Below are 26,251 nucleotides of genomic sequence, written 5' to 3'. Positions count from 1 at the left end.
AGGAATTAGGCAGAGTAGAACAGTATGTTCAAATACTTTTAAATCTTGCATTTCACCAATTTTGGAAAAAGTATGCTCATGAAAAAAAACTTCCATTCTTCTTCAAAGATATTGTCATTGGAGCAGGCTGAGCATGGTCCATTACACATGGTATCTTGACAGAAAGTAGCTTAACACTCAGGAGAAGAGGAGCAACAAGTGCTGCTTGTTGCACTTCGGAAACAATGTTTCCTTTGCAGGCAGGTTATTTTGTCTTTCAAGTCTCTGCCCGCAGAGTCTAAGCTTTCTATGGGATTTTATTTTTCAACCACCTTGACTGGCTATATCTGGGTGTCATTGTTCAAACAATTTCATGATCAGAAAATGATACATTCAAGTCTGGTACTGAATTCAGCTAGATAGTGACACACAGACATCACTGTGGATGCAATATAGGATAAACCACAACATTTTGGTTTTCTTTGTCACAGGAAAACACATACCAGCATATAGTAAATAAATAATAGTCTCTTCCTTCTTGTGTTCCCACAGTAGCACAAGAAAACTGAAATAACACGAACATCACTACTACGCCAAGGGTATTTACCCACATTTTTTTCCTTAAGACTTTGGTGGAAATCTACCTCAATGCAAATGGGGATAGTAGTTCAGCCAGGTAGGTCTGAAAAAGTAATTCACCTTGATCTGGATCTCCCATCTGGCTCTTTTTTTATATACCTTTTTTTTTTTAATCAATTCATACTGCCACCAGGAAAGCAAAAGGAAAATAGAATGGCTATTGATTTGAGATTAACAGTGAACAGACACATCATTAGAGTTAGGACAGCACTGTCTTGGGACTGTATTTATATGTCTCAAAAAATCTAAGTTTATTAACATTTAGAAATAAAATCCATTAGAGGACCTTCAAACCATTTTGGTCAATGGACGTAGATTCATAATTCAAACACTTCCAGTCCCAGAACACAATGACTTACATTAGGGCGCTGGCCAAAGTGGATCTGGTTCTTTCATTTAATTACAACAAAAAGTCATGGCATAGAGAATTTAGGTTTGATGCAACTACCTACCTTCAGAGATAGTCAGCTGAAGGACCATTTTTAATGTGTGTGCATAGCACAGTCAATGCAACTATAACTATTACTACTGTCTGAAAATACTTTATTTGCAGCAAAAACTGTATGATTTGTTCCATCTTTTCCAGTTTTCAAAATACTTGCCTTCAAAATACAATTTGAGTTCTTTCTCTTTTTAACTACTGTGACTGAAGAAGGGGTAGTGTTAAAATAAAGGAAGACAGAAGGCAAAACAAAAGGGAAAAAATCTGGAAAGACACAAACTGAAAAAAACAAACTAATTTCTTAATGTCCTATCCCCCCAAAGCAGGGACTGCTAAACTCTCTGAATAACCTTCATCACTGAAGAAAAACTATGGCTGACTGCCAGTAACTGCTGAAGAAGGTGTTTTGTTGTTTTCCTGCAGTACAGGGAGCTGGGGCCTTGGGACGCTGGGCTGGTGACCAAATTGTTAGGGTAGTCCTGAAGGGGAAATGAGGAGGAAGGCAGGATGGGGTAGGATGGGTGAAAGGAGGGTGAGGATGAGAAGGTGTGATCATTAGAGGCTCTCACACCACCCGATGGAGTCCTTAAAGGCCCACCGTCAGTTGAGCGGTGGACTTCTGCTGTACACACAAGCATATCAGGACAACTCTACCCATGCAAGATGCTGAGTACCTCTATGAGATCTAAACACCCCATTAATTCCTTTGCAATAGCAGGACCTAAAGATGCCTCAGCATTTCCTAGTACTGCGTCTAATGTCATTACCATGCTAAAGAAGACAAAGAAATGTCACATGTATCAACAATGCTGCTTAAAAAAATCAGGCCTGTGCAAAGCGAAGAGAAAGTACAGAATGGGTGAAAATGAGTGAAATCTCAGCCTGACCTAAGTGGCATAATCCACTGACTTCAGCCAGCCACATAAGCTGGTCACAAAAGGGGCAAAAAAATTTTTCGTGATTAACACCAGAAATTGTATTACTTCTACATTATTAACCTTGCATATTTTGCTATTGTGAGCTGGAAAGCACAGGGAAACTTCTAGTGTCAGGAGCACTGGTACCTTTCTCATACTTGCATTTCTGATTTTATCTGATCATAGCTTTTTCCTACATGAACAGCTTTCAAAGTACTGATTCCAGGATCACTCAAACTCACTTTGTTTTATTGACATGAGTAATCCCATGATGTTCAGTGCAGTTACTTACATTAATAAGGACACACAACTCTTAAATGATTGTAGGATAAGGGCCTTCGGGTTGTGAATAGTCATTGGCTTCTCTGCCATTAACAGGTCATTGATAAACTGCAGTTTCCTTCACATCTGACAGAGGGCTACTAAGGTACACATATATCACTGTCATTTTTCTGTTACAACTTTTTAAAATGCAGAATCAGATTTAAAAGGCAATCAATAGCAATCCAGTTGCAAGCACCTCTAATGAAGCGCAGCAGAAACAATTTGGTATTAGATGTTCACCTAAAAGGTCTCAGAAAAATGATTTCTCAGCTCCACTTTATCTACCCCAAAAGAAGATCAAGGTGTTTATCCCAGGCTCTGAGCCAGGGAGGATATACACATGCACTGACCCCCCCCCCCCCCCCCCAGCAAGAAACTCCACTGGGTTGCATAGCATGGCTCTTTGCATAAAGTTATTGCTGCCATAGATTGTTTGTCCTACTCACATCTATTCTTTAAGTATATATTTCTACTATTCTAATTCTTATAATTAATTGTAGTTGAAAGGACAATGATAACTACCAATTCTTAAAAGTATTCCCAAAAGGAATTAAAAAAAGTTTTTAAAAATTGAAAGCCTCTGCTAGGATACCTGTCAATCTATCTGTTATATTTTTAACTCACATTTGTGAATAATGACAGATTGGTAGCAGTCATATGGGTCGAGTTTAGTGCAAACTTTTCCACACTGCTCTGACCACGCACAGCAGCTCTCCCTGTTCCCTGACTCCTAATCAATCCTCAGCAAAGTCTGGAAGCCATAGTAGTTTCATATTTTCTCAAATATGGAAGAATGTAATTAATTAGAAATATTCTTCCTCCTGCTGTGGGAGCTAAAGATAAAGGCAGAATGAAACCCAGCACATCACTTGACTGAGCCTGTTTTCAGCTTTTCTTTCTTGAATAAATTTTCCAAACACACTTAGAATCATAGAATTGTTTAGGTTGGAAAAGACCCGTAAGATCATCAAGTCCAACCATAAACCTAGCACTGCCAAGTCCACCACTAAACCATGTCCCCAGGTACCACGTCCACATGGCTTTTAAATACCTCCAGGGATGGCAACTCAACCACTTCCCTGGACAGCCTGTTCCAGTGCTTGACAACCCGTTTTTCCTAATGTCCAATCTAAGCCTCCCCTGGCACAACTTGAGGCCATTTCCTCTTGTCCTATCACTTGTTACCTGGGAACAGAGACCAGCACCCACCTCACTCCAACCTCCTTTCAGGGAGTTGTAGAGAGCGATAAGGTCTCCCCTCAGCCTCCTTTTCTCCAGGCTAAACAACCCCAGTTCCCTCAGCTGCTCCTCATGAGACTTGTGCTCTAGACCCTTCACCAGCTTTGTTGCCCCTCTCTGGACACGCTCCAGCACCTCAATGTCTTTCCTGTAGTGAGGGGCCCAAAACCAAACACAGGACTCGAGGTGCGGCCTCACCAGTGCCCAGTACAGGGGGACGATCACCTCCCTGCTCCTGCTGGCCACACTATTTCTGATATAGGCCAAGATGCCATTGGCCTTCTTGGCCACCTGGGCACACTGCTGGCTCCTATTCAGCCAGCTGTCCTCCACCACCACCCCCAGGTCCTTTTCCACCGGGCAGCTTTCCAGCCACTCTTCCCCAGGCCTGTAGCGCTGCGTGGGGTTGCTGTGACCCAAGCGCAGGACCCGGCACTTGGCCTTGTTGAACCTCATACAACTGGCGTTAACCCATTGATCCAGCCTGTCCAGATCCCTCTGTAGAGCCTTCCTTCCCTCAAGCAGATCAGCACTCCTGCCCAACTTGGTGTCATCTGCAAACTTACAGAGGGTGCACTTGATCCTCTTGTCCAGATCACTGATAAAGATATTAAGCAGAACTGGCCCCAGTACTGAGCCCTGGGGAACACCACTTGTGACCGGCTGCCAACTGGATTTAACTCCATTCACCACACCTCTTTTGGCCCAGCCATCCAGCCAGTTTTTTACCCACTGAAGAGTACACCCATCCAAGCCATGAGCAGCCTCTTTCTCCAGGAGAATGCTGTGGGAAACGGTGTCAAAGGCTTTACTAAAGTCTAGGTAGGCAACATCCACAGCCTTTCCCTCATCCACTAAGTGGGTCACCTTGTCCTAGAAGGAGATCAGGTTAGTCAAGCAGGACCTGCCTGTCATAAACCCATGTTGACTAGGCCCGATCACCTGGCTGTCCTGTACGTGCTGTGTCATGGCACTCAAGATGCTCTGCTCCATAACCTTCCCCGGCACCGAGGTCAAACTGACAGGCCTGTAGTTCCCTGGATCCTTGTTCCAGCCCTTCTTGTAGATGGGCATCCATTTGCTAACTTCCAGTCGACTGGGACCTCTCTGGTTAGCCAGGACTGCTGATAAATGATTGAAAGTGGCTTGGTGAACACTTCTCCAGCTCCTTCAGTACCCTTGGGTGCACCCTGTCCAGGCCCATAGACTTGCTTGTGTCTACGTGGTGTAGCAGGTCACTAACCATTTCCCCTTGGATTATAGGGACTTCATTCTGCTCCCCTTCCCTGTCTTCCAGCTGAGGGGGCTGGGTACCCAGAGAACAGCTGGTCTTACTATTAAGGACTGAGGCAAAGAAGGCATTAAGTACCCCAGCCTTTTTCCTCATCCTTTGCCACTGTTTTTCCCTCCACATCCAATAAAGAATGGTGATTCTCCTTAGCCCTCCTTTTGTTGCTAATGTATTTATAGAAACATTTTTTATTGTCTTTTACGGCAGTAGCCAGATTAAGTTCTAGCTAGGCTTTGGCCCTTCTACTTTTCTCCCTGTGTAACCTCATGACATCCTTGTAGTCCTGAGTTGCCTGCCCCTTCTCCAAAGGTCATAAACTCTCCTTTTTTTCCCTGAGTTCCAGACAAACCTCTCTGTTCAGACAGGCCGGTCTTCTTTCCTGCTGGCTTGTCTTTCAGCACATGGGGACAGCCTGCTCCTGCACCTTTCAGATTTCCTTCTTGAAGAATGTCCAGCCTTCCTAGACTCCTTCCACCTTCAGGACTGCCTCCCAAGGGACTCTGTCAACCAGGCCCGTAAACAGGCCAAAGTCTGCCCTTCATGAGTCCAAGGTTCTGCTGACCTTACTTCTCAAAGAATCAAAAACTCTATCATTTCATGATCACTATGCCCAAGATGTCCTCCAACCATCACATCACCCACAAGTCCTTCTGTGTTTGCAAACAACATGTCCAACAGGGTGCCTTCCCTAGTTGGCTCACTCACCAGCTGTGTCAGGAAGTTATCTTCCACACACTCCAGGAACCTCCTACACTGCTGCTTCTTCTCTGTGTTGTATTTCCAGCAGACATCTGGTAAGTTGAAGTCCCCCATGAGAAAAAGGGCTAGCGATTGTGAGACTCCTCCCAGCTGCTTATAGAATATTTTGTCTGCCTCTTCATCCTAGTTGGGTGGTCTGTACCAGACTCCCACCATGATATCTGCCTTGTTGGCCTTCCCCCTGATTCCTACCCATAAACACTCAACCCTATCGTCACTATCATTAAGCTCTAGACAATCAAAACACTCCCTAACATACAGGCTACTTATATCATAATTCGCTGCAATGCAAACCATCCTATTCACAACACAACTGACAATGAAGATTTAGCAGTGATTTTCACTTGCCTTCTAAAATATAATTACTACTTTTTGGGTTTAGATGCTTGTAAGCATCCAATGATCCTTGAAAACCAATGTGATTCCCATTTTCAGATACACAAACTAGAAGAAGAGGAAGGAATAAAATCATGCAATAATTTCCTCAAAAGTATGAAAAATACCAATACGCATATGCTGATGTAAATTGGCTCATATCTCCTACACCCCAACTGAAAATCCATTATCTTTACTCATAAAGTAGATGCCTGCACTTGACTTTCACTTCTTAGAATCAATTAATTCAGATTAAGGTATACTGCTACATATGCAACTCTAACCCAAACTGCTATTCCTAACTGGTAAAAATTACTTTATTAAGCCCTAGACTTCAAATAGGTCTGTGGTATAGCAATACTGAAATGCTCCAGCTGAGCTACTTGTTTGGCACCTGATCTAATTCCAGATAAAAAATGTGTTTGATACGAACTTTATTTTCAAAGCAAAATGGAGAATATCAACACAAATCACCCTGAAATCATAGTACTGGCTCAAAAATTATGTTTTTCAATTTTTATGTTTTTTAAAATATGTTTTATTTCTAAGGTTTTCTGTAATACTATAAAAGATAACATTGTTTTAGTTGAAAATCTTGTACCATCTAGAAGCTGTATGTTAAAAAAAAAGTCCAGTATTCTGAGGGTTGGTAGTGTTGCAATGGGGCCTGAGAACTCCATCTCCCTTGTAGAGAAGCCAGCAAGAGACTAAAGCCTGAAGTTTCCGAATTCATACCCCGAATTCACCACTAAAACTTTCACAGAAACTGTTTATTTACATGGCAGCAATACAATGAAGGGCCATTTTACCCCAGCTGGTCTTCCTAGACCCTGAAAAGCCCCAGAATCACTCCCAAACCACATCTCAGCAGGCTGGGAACTGATAACAGCACTGCCATGGAGCCTCTTTACTTGATTTTAAGGTCAAAGGCTTTTGGACCTGGCCACTCAAGAGAACAGAGTCTTCACCACCAACTCATATGCCTCCAGCACCAGGAACACCAAATGAGGTGTGTGGTTGCTCTCTCATTCTGAACGTTCCTCTGAGGTGATAGTCTAGGAGCAAGAGCCACTGAATGTCCTTCTTCAAAGCACAAAAAGCAGTATGTTTTCTTACAGTTGACACTGACAATGAAAAGGGGAACACAGCCATGCACAGAAGCAGCCCAACTGCTTGGCAATGCTTGTGTTGGAATCAGGATCACCATTCTTCTTACAGCTTAAGACCAGCAACAGCATCTGGGTTCACAGAAACCATAAGATGATAGGAATGACTGTAAGTAACAAAGGCTTGCTAAAGCCTGCAAACACAACAAATGAGTTTTGTCAAAAACCAAACACGTTTCTGAATGTGCAGCAGCAGACTGAGCAACTCTGAGAAGCATCTGTCAGGTCAAGCATCCACAAGAAGAACCGTGGAAAGGCAACTGTCAGAAAGGTTCACGTACCTCCCATTCAGAAAGATGAGTAGCTTGTAGCAGTGGGAGAGTGGGAGCAATCAAACGGCAAGCTCTTACCCTGGCTCTACTGCAAGACAGCACAGGGCTTAAAAAGACAGCAGCACTCATGAATCGGTTTCCAAATGAGAAGTGCCAGGATTCTTAAGAAAACACTTATTTTTAATACATGGGCTTGCACTGGCCCAGAAGACAGAACAGTAGCAAACCAGAAAAGCAAAATACAAAGGAGAAAAAAGAATGACAGATCTCAATTCAAAAAGAAAAATCCATTAAATCTAGATTTAATGAAAACACTGACAACTCACATTCATGTGACAAATCTTTCAAATTTATTTTGCAGATCAGTCAGGAGCAGAAGAAATGCCATTCCCAAAAATGTTCTTTAGAATGAAAACAAAATCTCAGTTGTAGTAAACTGACAGTTAAAAGCAAAAGCCAAAATGAAATCAGCTGCCCTTCTACATATTTTGCAGCCATCAGAAGCTTTCAATATATTTATCAGTCTTTTCTTCTTCCGCTGAAATTTTGCTTTTCAGCTTTCTTTAATCCTAGCTTTCTACATGCCCCTTCTTGGATCTTAATTGCTCTCATCCCACTTTCAACTCACATTTTGTGTTGCCCTGGAAGAAACATTGCTTGCTTAACAAGAAGAGCCACAAAAGGATTTTTAGCCTATTGTAAAACAACACTGCACTATTTCTACCTTTTTTTCATTAATTGCCTTTACAAAGGTCATTAAAAATATATATACAATGTCCTACGTCAAAGGAAAGCTAGTCCATCAAAGAAAATGCTAATAGGTATATAGCCAGAATATTAAGATTGCAGAAATTACCACATTCTCTATGGTTTACATTTCTTTGCATGCATTCACTCATTCAGCATGATTCTTTGCTGCAGCTTCATGACTTAAAGGTAAATTCAGTGCTACAACAATTACTGGGGGTTGGGAGATTTCATCACACAGGACATGACGCCATGGAAAGGATGTGGGTGGGTCATGTCACGCATGGGGCAGGGAACAGATTTTTTCTGGGACTGCCTGCATAGGCTCCTCAGTTAGAAGGTGGGTGCCAGGTTTGAAAGCCTGTCAGAGACCATCAGCTCCAGGGAGTACTAATGAGATGTTCTTGGCATCTGGGGGAGGTCTGTAGCTCATTCTGCCTTGCAGAAAGGTTCAGCAGCTGTGGTGTGGGTAGGGTCATTAGTAATGCTGCATTCATGACTCATTTGTGGGTTATTCCCTTAAATACACACACAAACAGGAATTTTTGTTTCTCTGGGCTCCAAGTTGGTCAGGACCTTCAACATAAATGTGTGTATCAGTCTGCAAGAAAATTTATCATCTGACCTTAACATGTTTCTTCCACATCGAGAAAAAGTACTGGTTCCATAGTTACCTACTTGTTGGAACAGGGAATGCATCTCAGAAGAAGAAAAGCCTTCACAACAAGGATATTTCCCAGTTACAACCCATGCAAACAAAGAAGAGAAGCTCAGAAGAGAGCTGGTCAGCAGAACAAAACCGAACAGCGGGAGTTTTAGCAGGGAAGTGCTTTAACTTGAGCTGAAAACTGAAATCTTCCATCAGCAAAATCCAAATGAAGTACTCATCAAAAGCCAAGTTTAATTCACACAGAAAAAAAGTATCACTTTCAAAGCAGACTGAGTGTTTTTGTTTTGGGATAAGCTACATGTCTCTGGGCTGCTGGAGTACCTCACTGGACTTCTAAGTTGGGTGCCTTGTAGACTGGACTATGGGGCTGCTTTTGGACAAAGTATCATCTCAGCAGTAAATACAACCTCCCCACTGGCACAGAAGCTGCATAGTGGTGACGGACCATGAAAGATGGATCTCTGGGCTGGACAGCCTGACTTACTGGGAGACATGAGGGAAGGGATGAAGTGCAGCAGTAGCTCAGGAAGAGAAAATTAGAATTCAGACTGAGGTGAAAGAAAAACAATGAATTTGGAAATGTCAAGATGTTTCATTTCAATCATTAATTTTTAAATGAAATGTTATGAAGTTTCTGAATGGGAATTTTCAGTTTCAGCTACAGTTTTTTGTTGATCAGTTGTTTCCACAGAAAACAAATACTTTTTGCAAAACATTATACAGCACTGAAAATTAATTTTTTCATTTTTCTCAGTCATGCCAATTTTCTGCTTTTTGAATCAAATTCTATATAAGCTATGCTAGAATAGAGAAGCACAATGAAGTCCATCTTCATGTTCAAAGATATGACAGAGTAAATAAAAATTGGACTGGTCAGTTCTAATGCTTCTTACACTTAAAAAGCAATGTGTTTATTTCACTATCAATATTACATGCCTACAATTCACTAGTACTGAATATAAAAGCATGTCTTTTTAAAACAGGGAAAAATTCCCTGGTTTATTCTCTGTGAAACCCCACAAAAGTAAGAGATGCAAGTCAGGACTGAATTCAAATCCATATGTTCTTAGACTCATAAGTATCACTGTTAATTGTCTAAAATATGAATAGTACCTCAAAAATATAACTCTATTTCTGATCTTTTTCAAAGATAAGACATGGCAAATTGTTGGTTTTTTCCTACCCTGACAATGTGGGTTTGGTTCTTTAAAGCTCTGTGTTTTGTATGTTTGAGTTTTTCTTCCTCTCTTTTCATAACAGCTGCTTTTTTCTTTGCCTTGCTTTTGAGAACAGGCTATGCAATTTTTAGAAAATAAGCACTGCAAATGAATCATCAAATGATAGTAGTTAAGCTCCAGCCATTGTGGATGCTCCTACTAAGGGGGAGCACAAGGGTTTACTCAGGCACTCATACTGTATGGGTGGGTGACATTTGGAACGGGCTTTACATACTCAGGAGGTGCCTCTTCTACAGTTACTGCACATTAAGAGCGTTGTGCGGATGAGTGCAAAGCACAGGAGAGCATCGCTCATCGAGTTCATATACTTTTGGTCAACACAAGCTCCTGCAGAGCAATCAAAACCAAAATAACCAGAGGGGAAGGATACCGCCATCTGGAAAAGGCCCAGTGAAGTTACACACTGCCTCCTCAGGAGCCTTGCAGGTTTGTGAACAGCAAGGTCACCATTACTTTAGCTAGGATTGCATGAAAGTAACGGATTCCTTTCAACCCCGCTGTATCTTCTCATGGAAAGGGGATTGTAGAGACTTTCTGCAGCCACAAACCTCCCCTTGTATATTTTACAACCAAATCCCATATCTGGATTTAGCTCAGCGTAAGCTAACATAATCTTAAAGTCCTGGTGTATGCAGCAAAGCAAAAAAATCTTATTATGGCAGTAAAATCATGGCTGAGGTAAATATATTCAGCATCTCCATTTTCAGACATTTGTAACCTTCTGAAAAATACTGTCCTTTGGTCTAAGGATTGCACATCTTGTCAGTCCAAAAGACTACTTAAAAACAAACAAGTAAAAATGCTTGCCAGTTATTTTTGATAATCTGAAATGCTCAGATAGGAAAATAAACTAGGAAATAAGTGTACAAAACACGGAAGGTCATAACTTGTTATCATTCAGCCTTGAGACGCCTTCCCTTTGCAACAAGGGACTAACTTGGCACTTGGATCATGCTAAACCACCTGTGATTGCCTACAGAGATTGCCATGGCAAGGCAGCTCTAGTATCAGCTCTGAAAGTTTTCATGATGTCATTTTTTCCTACTTATGTTGAAGAAGTTACAAAGGAGGTGTATTGACAAAAAGAGAAGCATAGATCTAAATCTGACAAAACCAAATCATTACTTTTAGCAGTGGCCAGTGTTAATCAGGGATGCAGTAGTTAAATACCAAAGGAGACAAATTCATTTCACTGGTAAATAAAATAATGGATGGACTCCCACCTGTTTGGGATTTGAAGCCCTGCAGTGAGAAATGGGCTGACTTATTACTACTCCAATTACAAGTGGGAAATGCGTTTATCCTCAGTCAGCTCACTGAGAAGAAAAGAACAATTCTTGATGTTCAAAATAATCCCTCTAACCGAAACAAGTCACTTTGGGATTAATGCAGACATGGACTCCATGCCATTTGAAAGGGCCTCTGACCATTGCAATCCATGTTCTTAGGACTTTGACCTTCTCTGTTGTGTTTTTGTGATACACTGTATAAATAATTCAAAAAAGGCTCCAGGATGCTGATTCCATATCTTTTTTTTTTCTTTTCTGCGTTATCATTGTCTCCACTACCCTGATATGCTAAGAAATCCAGTCACCCCACCTTTGCAGACATGCATGTATGTATATATTCAGGCATTTATTTCCCTTCTCTGATGCATGTGCAGTTTGATCCTGCCCCAGCGCATGTGCTGGGTGCTTCACCTTCAATAGCTTCTTAGGGAACACACTCAGAGTCAGAGCAGATCCTCTCAGAAGTGAGTTCAGTGGAGCTATGTGAATTTGTGGAGCTGAGAATCTACTGCCTAGAGTGTGTGTTACATATTCCTTTCATATGAGAAGGCACAGGTTAGCTGTACTGCCTTTCATTTTGCTGTAAAGCATTCTGTAATGGGGTAGTTTTTTGTTGCATTTTTTGATAACTGTTCCATGTATTTTCTTTTTAAAAGGGAGATTTAAAAATAGAATATTAAAAAAAATAATTGTAACAGTACAGTTACAAGTTACTAATGCTGCAGTTTTAGAAGCAACTGTTGTAGGTGCTTCTGCTGAGAATATATGCCAAATAGAAAAACACAATAGTTAAGAAGCTAGTTAATACAGATGCACAGACAGCACGGAGCAGAGCCTTATATATCAAAATCCAGCTAAACACCTTAATATATAATGACATTGATGATTCACAAATAGTATGAAAGTGGGTGCTACCACTTTCCAAAACAAAGTCACATTAAACACTCAGTTACTGCAAGGTAGAGGAGGATTAGCTTATTTAAAAATAAAAAAAAAAAGGAAAAAATGAATAAACTGTGAAAAAAATAGTAAAAGCCCTCTCAAAGTCTGAGCTTCCAGCCTCACTGCTCACGAAACATATGCTAACAAATGTTTTGATACTCAAGGACTGTGTATGAGTGCATGCTGGAGCTTCAATTTAAACGCGTTAACAACATTTAATAACATTTCATAAATTATGTTCCAATCGCTGGTATGTTCTACCAAAATACAAGCAGAAGTATAAGGTAAAGCATAAAGAGCAAAAATATTCTTAATGAATTTTTAACCCCTTGTTAACAAAAGATTCATTAGACTTGGCCAAGCAGACAGCAAGAGGCCCAGGAAGTTTCACTGCTGTGAGGCTGCCAAAGACAAGGAAGTAATAAAAGAAACGCCTCTTCTTTTGGTTTGGGGCTTTGTGAACAAAGCAATAAATTGTTCTTAATTACTGCATTTCAAGACTACCAGAAAAATGTAGATTGGCCCAGTATCTTATAGTCCTCAAGTGAAAATAGATGCATGAAGAGCTAACTATAACATGCAAGCTTTGCTGTCATTTCAGTGGAAAGAAGTTGATAAAAAGAAAAGCAAGGAAAGGAAAAATACCACCAAGAAAAACCAAACACCCTTTTCCCCACCTCCCAAAGTCCTGTAAGAGCCATCCAACTGGATGCCAGTAATTTTGGATAACCGATCTGATGAAACAAGTTTGTCTGTCTGTAGCTTAGCAAAGATAAGCGTGTTGGTATCAACAAACTGGGATGTAAATAGTAATACCAATGGGATGACCGTCACTTTTTTCTCTCTGTTAGGCAGGGCCAGAGAGTCCTCTGAAAAAAACAGCATCAAATTCAAGTGCCCTGGACTTGGTTGGTTTCAGAATAGCTAACTCAGGAGTGCTAAAATCAGGTCCTATATCCCCACTCTCCTCCTTTGCATTCTGAACGAGGCAGCGTGCCACAGGACCCACTGTGCCAGCCAACACTTAGACCTTTCAAGTATCACTGCTTGAGAAAAAGTTAAGTGTTTTGGGCAAATAAAACAGGAGGAAACCGACAGCCCACCTGCTTATGTCAAAGGAACGATACACCCACATCCTGCCCTCTGTGATAAATCTGCATTTCCCCACCTGGCCAAAGGGGCAGCCACCCGCGTGGTGCTGACTACCTGCCTGCAGACCACGGCTCCGCAGTTTCAATCTGCAGTACCATAGTGCATGAAATTAAAGCTTCTGGTCAGCTCCGGATAACCGTGACCATCTAGTAGATTTGGCAGCAGTTTTCAGCTCTCCTTCCATTGTGTAATTTCAAGGTCTTGCAAAACACATGTCAGCGTATGTAAGGGAAATTTGGGTTTCAAGGTCAAATCTTCTCAACAGCTGAGTAGTAAGATGAGATTGACTCATAGGCATAAAGTCTGTCGTGAAAGACAACTTCGTTTGTAAACTTTTTTCCTCAGTTTTGAGCAGCAAATGGCATAGGGATATGGGACTACTAAGGTTTCAGCTAGTGTTGTATTATTTCTGTTTCTTTTTTTCTTTCCAAACTCCCATATTTTCGTAAGCCACGTCTTTAATTGGGTGTTCAGACTAATGTAAGAGATGTATTAAAAATATATAAACAGTAGGATCATCAAACAGAGTATATGCAAAATGGTAGATTTTAGAAATATTCCCTACTAAAATTTCAACTGTTAAATGTGTTTTGGTAGGCAAAGAAGATCTGCAGCTTTTTTAAACACAAGGAAATCCAAAGGATTACATCAAATCATGTTACAGACACTGACAGATACAGGCTTTCAAGCAAAACAGCTGTCGTTAAAGCTCCTGTGACTGCTTAGAATACATTGCTACAGTCTCCTAAAAAACAAAACCATGGGGAAAAAAAGAGTACCTTTAATCTATACTTTAGCTTCAGAACAGAGATGCAGCTCCATGTTTCTTCCTTTTCCTACAAATAAACAAAAGCAATATGAACCATTTCTGTGCCTGTGGTGATCAGCAAGGGCCAAAAAGCCACAATATGGCCTCCCACAAGCATACCTCTCTTAGCAGTGACCGCAATCTCAGACATACTTTCCTTGGACTGCACTTACTGCTATGTGTCCGTATTCATTTTATTTAACATTAAGGTCTTCCAGATACAACATAACTTCCTACCTTCCAAACATTCGCACTACTTGAAACGAAGACTGTGAGCACTGGGTAAGAAGCCTGAAACAGCATCCGGTATCAATACAGCTGCTAAAATGCTGTTGTGTCGTTCCTTTCCTCAGGCGCTCATACAAGCTGTCCCTGCGCATCTCCTAGGGCAACAGCAGCCTGCCACAGCCACCAAGGTTTGTGTTGTTCTGTGTGACAACTAGTGCAAATTATTTACTGAGATAATTTGCATGCTCATATGCCACCCATGGTCAATGTGCAGCAGTGGCTGCGATAAGACAGAGCCACTTAAATACAAGTGCCACTGGCAGAAGGGGAGAGGAGATGCTTGGGCTTGTAGAGGAGAGCACACACAAGAGCAGCTCCATGCTGGGGAGGGAGGGAGGCCAGCATGCGGGCTGGGCTGACTGTTCTATGGGATGAAAAGCTGAAAAGACAAGAAACCAGTTGGGTCCAGGACACACATAGACATGACTGAAGGTCACAGAGAACTACCTAGAGGGAAGTGTCACCTCTAAACCAGCCTTTTTGCTGAAGTTTTGATTACCCTCATGGCCTGAAGGTGACCAACTTTGACCCAATGTTCATGCCATTATATGGCACAGGAAGGAGGACACAGCTAATGATTTTTCTAAGCCTCAGCTCTCAAAAACATTGTTCAGGCCTGGTGTAATCTATCCCTATGTTAGAATAACAGGGTTGCCAACTTGCATAGTTCCCAATTTTATTTATGGCATAATACTTGCACAGAAATACAGACAAATACATATTAATGCCTTTAAAAGTAGTTTTCACAGGAAATGCAAGACAGATCTAGCTGTACACGTCTTAAACCTTCCCTGTTCATATCCTGCCCAGAGAATCAGAGTCATTTATTGGGAAGTGTGTGCCTTTTCTCTCTGCCCCCCCAAGGTCAGTATCCTCAAAGCCTTTCTTCTAGTCCTTCCATCTGGCTACTTGGTGAACTCCAGAGGCATTTGCATTGATGGCGCAGGACTTAGCACTAGATCTGTCATATATGGTTAAGCTGCTGCTGGGCTAAGCTCCCTTTTTTATCCTGAGTGGTATTTTCTCTTTGAACTTTAGGAATTTATACGGTGTTTTATCCTTTCAAGTATCTCTACAAATTCTTCATAGGATCTACAGCATAGGCAGTGTCTTTTTATGACAGAAAGACACAGTAGGTTTCCATGCTTTGCAGTCACTGTAATATAGCCCGCTGCTTCACTAAGCCCACTAACATTACATTAATTATTTGGAACAGAGCTTATGGTAAAGAAGTCGTGGTCGTTTGTTCTGATAGTCAAGCACACCATCAAAAGTCTGACTGCCTACAACAAATCAAGAGAGTTTTATAATGCCCTACTACACGCTTTCATGTGTTGAAAGAAAAAAAAAATTAAAGCCACAAATTGTGCAGGAATAATTATCTTTCTGCTAGCTTGTTTTTAAAAGTGAGATAGGTAACATTTAAGTGTAAATGCAAATAGCAATGACAATATGGGGCTCCTAGCATATCAGAAATGTAGCATTCCCTGTGGAAATACAGAAGAGCATTGCAATGGGACAAATGAAATATACTCTTCAGCAAAACATGAAGGTATTCTACCTATTCTTTTACCTAAGAAGGATGACTGGCTAATCCTTGGTGCAGAGAAATGTACTAAGTAGGTGCATTTTAAGTTACTAATCTTGTACAACAGTTATTGTGTATCTTTTCTGTGCAGAAAAGTTTCATGCAGTTGTCTATAACAATTTCTGTCTTAATATGACTAGATTAAATAGGGGTCAGGAAGGAAAAATTAGCCAAGTGTCTCTTAGGGTAGACTGATACAGTGTTCACAAACACTGATTGCTTTTAAATCTTCTGTGTCTGTCTAGAGAAACAGGGACTACAAAAGTAATACCTCTAATATTACAGTATTTGACAGTATGTATCACCTTTCTCTGCAGAAGGTTATACAGAGCACGGTGTGATGCTGTTCAACTTCCAATGTGCCTGTCTGCAGGCTTAAAACATACTGCGACTTACTTCCCTCTTTTCAGTGCCAGGACTTAACTGAGGACAAATATATTCCAACCTCAGCAGACTTAGTAATAAAAAGGAAATCAGTGTCCTGTCCGTTGGCATAAACAGATACAGCTTGACCCTGCTACTGCTAACATTGGTCTTCACCCCGTAAAGATCATCTCATGTGAGTTCCTCACGTAAGTAGTCCTGTAAGGTCAAATGAGACCCTTTTCCCAAAGAAGCCTGTGCAAGAGGAGTCCTGCTCTGTCATATTAAGAGAAAAGGAGCTTAGCTGGAGCACATACTAATTTTCATTAACACAGTACAGTCCTTTCATCTGATGCTCTGGATATTTTTTTCTCTTTTCCTTGCTCTCCTTCCTTTCTACTAGTTTCAGTTCTTTTTTTCTTTCTTCTTTCTTTCTACCCTTCCCTTTTGCATTGTTTTCATTCTCCCTTTGCGTACCATTTTTCTCCATCCCACTTTCCCCTTTTAACAACTCTCCTCCTGCATCCTGTTTTCTTTCCCTTTGCCCTCTCCCAGTCCTTTGGAGGACTGCACCTGTGTTTTTCTAATAGTCCCGCCAGCAGCAGCTGAATGCAGATGATAAGAAAACTGATAAAAACCACTTGAAACTTAAGGGCTATGTTCCCCCTAGCCTGCACAAAGGGGAATGGTAGATGTGGGCTAAGGAAACAGGGATTAAATGAGTCAAAACTTGTAGAATTCCCACACAGGGGATTTGAATTTCTGTAGTTCCCATTAACTAGTACACACAACCATTAAAGTGCTTGTTCTGGTTATTATTTAAGAAGGGAAAAAATGAGCAGAGTCACATGGTAAACACATCTGAAAGTCTAAAAGAAGAATAAAAAGTTAATGAAAGCGTGTGCATGTCAGACATTATACTCAGACCAAAACACATCCTTCTATTTGACATTCGGAATGCACCAGAAATACCGTTATCATTTCCATAACAAGAGCAAATACTTGCTTCCGAAACCTACAGGAGTTTTTCATCATCTTTTGAAATCTGGGTCCTAAGAAATTACCTCATTATTCCCCCTCTTCAAAACAGTCCTTTCATCGTACTCATTTTGGATGCCTAGCCAGGTAGGTCAGCCCCCACCAAAAGCCTGGTCCCATCCTTTAAGTCAAAACACACTCTCTAGGCCTTCTGGCACATTTAACATGCTGGCTTGCAAAATTTCTCTGTGCACTGTGTGCATTTAGAAGCCAGCGACCGCAGTACTTGATTTGGGAGTCACACAGACAGCTGCCATATCTTCAGGTAAAGCGTAAAGGGATTACATTAGATCTGGTAAATATAATTTATTTCCAGGATTTGAGAAAAGATTTTTCTTATCCCAATAATTCCTGCTAATCTAACTTAAGGATCCTAGAGACACAAAGCTGAATCTCTGCTTTTATACTGAGGGTACCCAGAGCTCATTACAGATTTTTCCAAAAATCATAGATCCCTGGTTTACCCTATCAGGTAAAGGAAAACTGTGTCCACAGACCTTCCAGAATTTTAAGAAGAGCCCGAGGCAATTTCCAGGTGGGTATGCGATGCTATTCATCCTGCAATCTACTAGTACTCTCTCCTAGTAAGGAGAGCTGGACCTTCAGTGAAGATACCTGTGTGCCCTGAGACAGCAAGGCCAGGCAATTCTCCAGCACCATATTGATAAAATTAGGGAAATGGGCTCAAAGGAAATAGGCTTCTGCAATCAAATCCATCTGTAGACAAGTTCAAGTCACCTAGCTTTTCTGTGTTCCTTCTGTAGAGATGCAACTAATGTTGGGTCTTCAAAAGACTTACGAGTGTTTAATTATCAATTATCATATGGCCTGCATGCATGTTACCTGACTGCCATCCATGGAAGGGGTTTAGCATTTACTCACTAGCTAACTACACACAAAGATTTTGGAAGCTACGACCCATAGAGAAAGTTTTGTTATGTTCTGTACTGGTAACTGATTTCCATGCAACTCTTGCTCAGTGAAGTATTTCATACTTCAAAACATAATTCAAAACAAAAAGCGTGGCATGCACAGATTTCCACTGATCTCAAGCTGTACTAGTAAATGTGTTGGTAGAATATGAGCTGGTAGCAAGCTTCAAGCGGTTTGTAAGGGTATTCATTGCAGTAAAGTGTCATTTTCCACATTCCCAGTTGTAGTAACAAGAGTGCCTGGATTCAAAAGACTAAATAGCCTCCTTTGTTTATTATATAATCTGCAAAAATGCAAGCAGAGAGCAACAAGGAAAGAACAGATCCTTCCTCTGAGCACTCTGACATGCCCCCTCTCCAAAAGAAGTCTCTCTTCAGGCTCCTCACTTTAGTACTCAGCCTTTTGCTTTGGCAACTTTTTTCAAATTGCAAAGATCCCTATTTATTATACCCATACATACAATTATCTACATCTACACGTATGTATATGCTTTGCTGGCTGCCCACATTCAGGCCCATCTGTTAGGCTGGCATTCTGCCCACCAAGAAGTTGGTCGGTCCATTTCACTAAAGCATAACTGTCAAGCCGTGATGGGCTTTGGTGGGCAGCCAAGAGCCCTTCTTTCTCCAGGGAGGCAAGCCTCCCAGCGCAACTCAAGTTTGTGTTGCACACCACATGACCACGCTCATTGACAGGCATGCCAAAGCAAAGAAGATTTCAAAGAGGAAAGAAAAGAGGAAAGCTGACTGGTACTTCAGCCTGTGATCAAGACCTACTTTGTGGTGGTGATTACCATGGACAATGCTTCTGTGGCTCAGCACAGGCCAAACCATCATTTAACTTTAACTCTGGCACCAACCAAGTACAACAGCACAATTGTGAGAAAACTCAATAGACGTAAATAGCCACTACACAGGGCTATTCTGCAAGGCATAAGGGCATATACAAATGGCCTGCAAAAGGCAGTTCCTTTCACTCATGTACAGACTTGGTGAGGAACTGTATTTGCCCACGAACCAGGGTGAAGATCAGAACAACATGCATCAGGTCATCAAACCAGCTCAGATCCTTCCAGAAAGATTGTCCCACCATGTTGCTCACACTGTTCTCTCTTACATTTCTGATTAAAGCTGATATTTCCTCTTCTCCTTGCACTGTTTCACCTTCATCACTTGAAGACAGAGGTGGGTTGTGGTTTACTTTGGGGTTTTAATCTTTTAATGGTAATAGTCACATTCCAGGAAACATTGCGTCATCTTCTACTTTTCTTTTTCTCCAGTCCCCTGTGGACCCAGCCACTAGGAGGCTGCTTTGGGACCACTCATGTGGCTCTTCCTCCTGCATGGAGCCAGCTCACCCATCCTGCCTGGTGTCAAGCGTGGTGCAAACATAGTCCCACCTTCCTGCACAAACCAAGATGAACAGTTCAACATGGTCTCACTGTTCAACGGATCCATTCACCCATAAGAATGACAAGCAAATTTTGGCACTAAATCAGCAGCTCCTCTCTTCCCCTGGAAAGCCAAAGGGCAAAAATATATCAGGCTTTTATTTAAACTAACGTGGTCAAACTTCATTGTGGAGGAGTTTTACCAGTTAAACAGGCCTCAGCTTACACCCGCCCTGTGAGGAATCTGCAACCAGGAATAAGTTCCGGCTGAACTTTTGAAAAGCCGCTGATAACACTGAAAGATTTCCGTTCCCCTGTTAATTTTCATCATGTCAGAAAAATCTTACGTTATGATTCTTACATCACAAAACAGTTTATAGAAGTCGCTGTCACATCACATTTTAATTGCTGTTACCTCTTTAGACAACAAAGCCCAGGCAGAGCTTGTCAGCACCAAGAGAAAAGAAAATGAAGTATGCTTCTGAAGTCTGAATTTCATTTTAAGCAAAATAAGCAGAGGCATCCAGACCACTACATGAGGAAATTCCACATGAATCTTCTACTTCATTTTTGTAGCTCTCCACCCCTGGCTCTTCTGACATCTCTTCTAGCTAAGAAGATTAAAAAAGTCCAAATCATTTGAGATACTGCATTGCTTCTTGGCATCAATCTGGTAGAGGATTTAACTGAAAAGAGCCTTTATTTTTGTACTTTGTACATTATAGGATGGAATTCTGTTAAGTTGTAATCTCTTTTGAACAATTATAAAAATCTCTGTATTTCCCTTTACAGGCTATTCTGGCTACACAGAGCATCCTTATACAAATGCAGCCTCTGCACAATAAAAGATACAGGATTTCCCTCTGGGTCCTTGTGGCATACACACAGGTATGTGAACTGTCAGTGGTACTTCTCATATAATCAGTATAAACGTAGTGGATACAGGAGGAGACAATGACATCACACAGTTAATGGCAGAGTTTTGAACAGCACACAGGAACAACATAAAATAATTATATTCCCTAGCAGGAGTTGTAGCTATGCCATGGATAGGTAGTACTGTTGCAATCCCTTTTCTCTTCACTGTGAGGAAGAAAATACACCAGGGCTGGATTTTTGTCATTATAAATGAGAGAAGGATTTAGCCCATACATTTCAGTCCTGGCTATCTTAAGTAGTGGGGCAAAACCCTGGCTCTGCTGAGGTCAACAGCAAAATGCTATTGATTTCCAGGGGGCATGATAGCACCTTGAGACTTCATGATGTTCCGATTCTACACTAACTAAACCCAAACAAGAGGTATTTGGAAGCTTTTCTTAGATCTCTATCTCTCTAGAGTTGAGATGGGTTTCTCTGGAGATTTCCAGTTCTGGTATCACTTTCTTCATCAGCACAACTAGTCTCACATTTTTTGATCTCCACATCAGGACACAAAGGCCACAGAAGTTTCCAAGTTTGTGCAAGTGGCTTTGCATTTCATCTCAGTTGCTGAGACTACTAAACCCTCTGCTCCCTGCGTTCATTTCTGCACATGTGACATTCTAGATATCTATACAGCTAGAGACTACAATAGGTATATCTGATATCTTAAAGACAAAAAAAGCATTTACACTTTAATTGGAATTGGTATGATTTAGATCTAAATTGGCACATCTTTCCTGCATGTTTTCCGATATATCTTTATTGCAATAGTTTCCCAACTTAAGGCTACGTGAGAAGACAGAAGCTTTTTTTGCAAGACCATTAACACACACACACCCCACCCCAAAACCAGTGCTAACATCTGTGGTGATCACAAAATGGTGACTGGATACGTTCATGAGATGTAAAAATATACAGATCAATAATGTTCTGCTACAAATTTCAGATGAAAACCTCATGCATTTTTTTCCAAACACAGTCTCTCTAGTAGCTTTTGTAATGAAGTAGGAGGGACAGCCATTGCATTACACTCTTCCAGGCTATTCCGATTGCCCCCCTACACATTTGGCCCCCCAGCACCCCTCCCTGTTTTCAGCAAAAGTGTCATTCTTGTGCTGTTTGTGTAAGTGGACAGAATTTCGAGCATCTGCTCCCAAATTATTATAAATCAAGGAACTTTCATGCTCCGTTAGCTTGAGAAGATGGTGTTATTAATGATCACTATTCAAGGAAGTTCAGTGTCTAAGTGAAGACATCTCTGATGTAAGGCTTTGTTTTGTTTCTGAAAACAGCTGAGTGAGCCATCTTCATTCTCACTGTTTAACATATTTCTGAGGCTACCACCTCTGAGAAATTTCAATTATTTTCCTTAGCTTAGCAGTAACATCAGCTTCCTCTGGAATCAGAAACAACACTGTCATTCCACAGCAACTCTCATAAAAGTCATTTGGCGTAGACAAATATTGGGGCCTGTGAAGATGCAAAGCTGCTTTTACAACTCTACTCATTATCCAGTCTCAGAAGTCTGAAAAAGCTGGTACAAATCTACAACGCAGAAAGTGAAAATGTAAGCATTAGGTCATATTACTACTGGATTTGAAACAATGCAAGAAATGAACGTGCATGGCCAGGCAGACTCAATTTGCTCGGCAAGTTAATACGCTGTGATTTCCCACGTGATCCTAACGAACAGCCTTTCATTTCAATAGAAGCAGGACCAACTCTGCAAAGAAAAGGCATCCCAGAGTCACAGGACTGATTATGTGAGTTTTCTGCCTGCTAGTTACTTGCCTAGGTGCACAATGAGTGCAATGCACCCCGTGGGTGAATACCACATAATACCAAATTTAAAGATAAGAGGTCTGACTCATCACTCCATTGCACCAGTTTTGTGCCTACGGGGCTCCATGTTCTTCCATGGTGACTCAGTCCCAAGACTCCCCTCTCTCCAGGAAAAACATGACAAGTCATGCAGTACATGTCAGACTTACCCATCAACTATAACCCTCATTTGCACGGCAAAACTAATTGGAATGTAACATTCCATACCACTTAGATTTTGCTGTTATGCCTAGAGATAGGAACATATATAATTAATGTGAAGAGCAGCAGTTTAAAACACAGTCATTAGAATTAACCCTGTGACACCTGGCAACACACTTAAGGAACCCTGTTTAAGAATAAACAGTCCTTGACAAATGTTAACAGTGTGAATACGTGCAAGCTGAGATCAACAGCACAGAATTAAGGAGAAGGAGATTAGTCACTGGAACAAAAAGTTTCTCCAGAATAGTTCTCATTCCAGGATTGCTGCCTTCACTTTCCTAACCCAAAGCTGCCGAAAGAGAAGAAAGAAACTTTTTGGACAACTCTAAGATAGGCATTGACTATTCCTTCTCAAAGGACACGCTGTGTTTATGACAGCTATTTTTGGCTTTCAGCTATATAAATATAAAACACCATGAGGCCGATTTTCTTCTCACAGTTTCATGTCAGTACATATTCATTGATTTCAGTGCAATTACATCTGATTTGCCTGGCATGGAAGTTAGACAGATCAGTGCTGACCCTTATAGGCAATTCTGAATAGACTTACACTGGGCAAAATGGATAGGAGGAGATAATCTATTCTACAGTCTCTGACAGCATACAACTGTAGAAATCAAGGAAATCATTAATAAAGGACTAAATCTTCAAAAGCCAAACAACAACAAAAAAAATCCATCCTTCACCTTCCTCTAAACCTTAACAGATTGCCATCCAGCAGCTTACCATAATGCACTTTGCAGGGTTTTTTTCTGGTTTTTCATTGTTGGATCAGTAGGTTAGCCTGGCACGCAGAGATCACAACCACACATTTGTTTTCAGGGTTGGGTCCTGAGGTACTTCCCAGAGAGAGCTGAATCTGCCATGGTTGAGCCTGCACGGTTTTCACCATCCTGGGCGTCAGTGCACACAACCAGTTACACACCGAAAACTGCTTGTGGAAATGATTACACACCATTGAGGAGCCACATATACTGAGTATTAGATGCATTAATTATCCACCTGCCTGCGATCACAGTGTGCACACATATATAATTTTGTATTAGTACTACCACTGCAAGACTACAGCACCTCATTCTGATTACAGTTGTATCTCATGGAGAGGTCAAGTCAGGAGCTGATATTTTATGTGTGACTTTTTATAGGAAGGAAAGATTTATTTTTAGGCATGCAGTTCTTTGAATTTTAACTTTGTCTTGTGATAAAGAAAAAAAAATCCACATAAAACCACAAAGACATCTAGTGCATTAAATACCAACTTTGAATAAATACAGGAATTTGACTGGTGACTGCAACAGGAGGGTGAAACCCAAAAATGTGTCAGTAGGATCGTTCTCTTTTGAGGAGCAATATAAAGACATGAACTTAAAATAGACATGGCATTGGCTTTTATCTCTCATGCTCACTTACCCTTTGACAATCAGAAACCAGCATGCCTTAAAAATCTAGCACTCGCTACTCTCTAGTTGCCATCATTTTATTAGCGAATAGATGTCCGGTTGTGTGCGCGTTCATAGGTGTGAGAGACAACCTGACGTTCAGGTAAAAGTTACGGAAACAGCTCCATAGCTGTGGTAGGGTTAAACGGCAGAATCTGTGCCTTTACCCCCCATTGTTATTAAACTACTTTTATAGCCCAACAACAAGGGGAAGAGCAGAGGTACAGTGTTCAGAAGTGAACACTAAGTTACAAAACTTTGAACGTGACACAATATATTGAATGTCTACAAGCACCAAGTTTGCAATACTGCTTCTTCCTTGGGGAACCTCTCATTTTGACATCTTCTGGGTTACCAGTTACTGTCAAGGATTATCAGACAACGTTGATTTCCACCAACGTTTAAAGTACTACCTAAAACATCGCCCATGCTGGGAAGCGGATCCCGTGAATCAGTACCAGATTCAGCTAACCACCGCAGTCGCCAGCAACATTTAATTTTAGGTGGTAGCCACTCTTCAGCACGGGAGCGTAGTACAAGCTAGTTTGGCCGCGATGACTAAGATTTTCACCGCCAATTACCAAACTTTGCCAACGACTCGGCCAACGCACAGGTAAAGGCGGCGCTGCTGCGTTAGGGGGGGCGCCGTCCTTCCGTCCCTTTTCCCTCGGCCGGCTGCAAGACGTGACAGCAGCCGAGCAGGGACAGCCGGGAACCCACCGAGTCCCCTTCTTTGTGCCGAAGGACCCACGGACCTGCTGCACGGAGCGGCTGGGTGGGTCGCTGGGAGATAGCCCGCCCCTGTCACACGCCTGTGCGCGCTCACCCACACCTGCCAGGACACGGAGCGCCTCAGGAACCCGCCCTGAGGACAAGCGGCAGCGCGGGACGACCCCACCGGGGGGCGGCCACGGCGGAGGGGGTGGGGGGGTCGGGGGGGAAGGCGGGCGGGGGGGGGCCGGGCCGGCGGCCGCCGGCCCGGCCCCCCCCCGCCCGCCTTCCCCCCCGACCCCCCCCCCGGGACCCAGCTCCCCCGCGGCGCTGAAGGGGGGGAACCCCGGGTGCCCCCCGCCCGCTGCCCCACACAGGTAAAGGGCAACAGGCGGCGCCCCCCGCCCGGCACCACGCACCCGCTGCCCCGGCCGGGATCGCTACCTCAGGAAGGCTCTGTGAGCTCCCGCCGCCGCCGCCGCCGCCGCCTGCTCCCGCCGCCGGGGCGGATCAGCTGATATTTACCTGTGAGGTAATGCACGCTCCGTAAGGTCACCGTGCACCCGCCGGCACACGGTGCCAGGCAGGAGGGACGCCGGGAGCGGGAGTCGTCGTTGTTGTTCCTCCTCCTCCTCCTCCTCCTCCGCCGGCGCCGCCACCACCGCCGCCGCCGCCGCGCACGGCGCCGGAGCGGGGCGGCCGCGCCGCGCAGAGGCAGAGGCGGCCGCTGCCGCTGCAGCTCCTGGCACATGCTGCAGGTGTCAGCGCAGGAGCTGCCCCGCCGCCCGCCCGCCGCGCCCGCCCCCCCTTCGCGCTGCGCATGCGCGCCCGCCCCACCGCGCCGGCGCGAAGCTTCTGCGCCGGCGCTTTGCCGTGGCTGAAGCCGCCGCGAAGCCGTTGCCCGGCTCCCGCGCTCCCCTCGGGGGGCGCTTCCCCGCCAGCACCGCCGCGCGCGCGGGGGCGGGGGGGGCGGCGGCGGGCGGGAGGGATGACGTAGTGGGGTGTGAGGCAGGGGCGAGGCCAGGCGGCGGGCGGGGGCCGCGGGGCGGCAGCCCCCCTCCGCCCCGCCCCGAGCCCCCCGGTGGGGCGCGGCTCTGGGGGGGGGGATGCGGGCGCGACCCCCCCCCCCTCCCGCCCTCCCGGGGTGGCGGGCGGGCCAGAGGAGCGGCGGGCGGGAGGGATGATGTCATCCTCTTCTGCCGGAGCGGGGCGGGGCGGCGGCGGCGGGTCTCCCCGGGGGCGGGCGGGGGGCACCGACACGTGTGAAACCTCTGGCGCTGAGAAA

The 26,251-nt window shown here is 43.2% G+C and overlaps 1 protein-coding gene across 3 annotated transcripts in view; it reads right to left on the bottom strand.

The window, feature by feature from the left end:
- DTNA (dystrobrevin alpha) overlaps positions 1–25,734 on the bottom strand; it is a 231,552-nt gene extending 205,818 nt beyond the window's left edge. For 2 of the 3 annotated variants that reach the window (XM_075023235.1, XM_075023236.1), the window contains exon 1: positions 25,492–25,734. The gene's annotated coding sequence lies outside the window, so the exon portion shown is untranslated. Of the gene's footprint in view, positions 1–14,220; positions 14,278–25,491 lie in introns of all 3 variants that reach the window. The other variant, XM_075023237.1, reaches the window with a different exon arrangement.
- Positions 25,735–26,251: the final 517 nt, after the last annotated feature.

The sequence above is a fragment of the Buteo buteo genome, chromosome 3 (assembly GCF_964188355.1).
Source record: "Buteo buteo chromosome 3, bButBut1.hap1.1, whole genome shotgun sequence".
In the NCBI taxonomy this organism is placed as follows: domain Eukaryota; kingdom Metazoa; phylum Chordata; class Aves; order Accipitriformes; family Accipitridae; genus Buteo; species Buteo buteo.
Note: the sequence above shows the minus strand (reverse complement) of the source record. Positions and strands in the feature narration are given on the sequence as shown.